The sequence below is a fragment of the Adiantum capillus-veneris genome, chromosome 19 (genome assembly GCF_014529385.1).
Source record: "Adiantum capillus-veneris isolate H3 chromosome 19, ASM1452938v2, whole genome shotgun sequence".
NCBI lineage: Eukaryota > Viridiplantae > Streptophyta > Polypodiopsida > Polypodiales > Pteridaceae > Adiantum > Adiantum capillus-veneris.
In genome coordinates, this window is record NC_140949.1 from 85,941,205 (window position 1) to 85,943,332 (window position 2,128).

Genomic DNA, 2,128 nt, shown 5'->3' on the forward strand with positions numbered 1-2,128 from the left:
CCTATCACCTGACCCATGTGAGCACAATCCTATAGCTCCAAAACAAATTGACAATTGCGGAAAGAAAAAAATCACAGAATGCTACATACCCGCTACAAAGCTAGTTTGGGTACCGCAGAAAGAACGATTTGTTCCACCTAGCTCAGGAACATGGAAGTCAAATGAAGCTTCTTGCTCTTCATGTATTTCTTATACCAAAATAGAAGATTACACACAACCTCCACCTACCATTTTACATATCCATACAAATAAGGAAGAGTTTGCACCTCCCTTTGTGAGTTCACCACCTACAACAACGTTGCAAATAAAATCATGGGAGAGTACTTACCCTTGAAACTAGATGAAACGCATAGGGTAGTCGATAAATATTGGTTAAAGCCTTCATTCATAACAACTTGGAACAATTGGTTTCAAAAGGTGACGGAATCATTCCAAAAGGTATGATCTACCCAAAGAAGGGGGGAGTGGTTGCTCACATCCATCATTCACTTGCTTCCCTCTCAACCTTCCTCCCTGACCTCTCAATCTCCCAATCTTTGGGAATGTATATATAAATCCTTGCACTCACAAGAAACAAAAATAAGAAAGTAAAAGAACGAGAGCCAGCAAACAAAAATCTGGAACCCTACGAGTTCTATACATAACACAAAATCATAGAAACACATTATGCACAAGGACACAACCTTTCGACACGACCCTTGTAATATTTGCACTCTAACGAGCATCTATCTGTGTGTACGGATATGGATAGTATGCTAGAGTCATCCACTTCTGCCTTGGGTGAGAGGTACCCTCTTTACTTTGCACAAGTGTTTCACATAATCTACCCGATGCTTGCATGTGAATGGGATTTGGTAGATACGCTAGCATGTGAGAGGAATTTTGAGTAATTAGATTGGTTGATACGTCTCTTGACCACAATTGATCCATACTTGATAGAGGATGTCACCCCGATTGCACAAGACTACCCTCTTGACCAAGATGACTATAGGCCTCTTAGTAAACATGGTGCCTCTAATGATGAAGACGATTTACATGATTACACGGATGGCACATATGGTTTCATGGATGATGACTTTGTTTTTCATGACGACGAGGATAGGGGTTTGCCTTAGGGCTCCCCCCCAATATCTACAATATCCTATTCACTTGACTCTCTAGGGAGGTGCATATAATTAGGTTGAGGTTCCTTATGTTGTTTAATTATGTTCAATAAGGGTTGGTACCTCTTCCCACTGATGTGCCTTCTAGAGATATTCTTTGTGTTTCCTAGTGTGTACAAAAACGTGGTGCTGTTGTTAGGATTTGGATCTTCATGGAATCTTTCTCTCGTTCACTCTTCAAATGAAGTACGATCATCAACATAAATAGGTGTTTCTTGTCCATTAGCATTGCTCCTTATCTTTTTTGCATCCATGTTTGTCTGCTTTAATTGTGGTTGGTAGCATAATATTCAATGTAATTTTTTGTCATAATCACTTGTCTAGGTTTTAAATATCAAGCAGTCTAACTAAGCTAGTTTGACCAAGCTAGGTGTTAGAGATCTTCTCTTAATACCAAGGGGAATGCCTTCCTAATAATCAATGGTTACTTAGGTTCTTAATCCGATTTAGGCAGCAATGTGTGCAATGTACTAGGGCTTTCTAGTGGGTCTAGTCCCTATTGACCTTTAGATTAAGTATTATAAAGAGAGTTTACTAATGTGATGAGCGTGGGGAGGGTAACAATGTTATATGACCCCCCAAAGTTACAAAATTAAAATGATGAAAATGAAAAAAAAATTACAAGTGTCACAATGTAAAATCTTAAGCGGGAAGAGAAATCTCAGCTTGATTATTTACTTCACTTACATGTAGCGCCTATTGTACTAGAGCCCTAGAAGTTCCCAGTGTGGGTGCTTTTCTTTCAAAAGCAAAAAACCCAAGGCATACAAAATAAGAACACACATTAAAATTGAATCAATATGAAAATACTTTGGGGGTCAAAGAAAAGGAAATAAGTCAGGCGATGATTTCATGAGCAATTCCTTTTATTGTAGCTTAACTATAAGGTCTTCTTGGTATAGCCTCTAGTCAGCCCTCGGACATGAAATACTTGGCTCTCGCGATTAAACAACATAATTGACCAG

At 38.8% G+C, this 2,128-nt stretch overlaps 1 pseudogene; it reads left to right on the forward strand.

Annotated features, from left to right (window-relative positions):
* Positions 1–743: 743 nt before the first annotated feature.
* LOC147434401 (uncharacterized) lies at positions 744–1,367 on the forward strand (annotated as a pseudogene).
* The last annotated feature ends 761 nt before the right edge of the window (positions 1,368–2,128 follow it).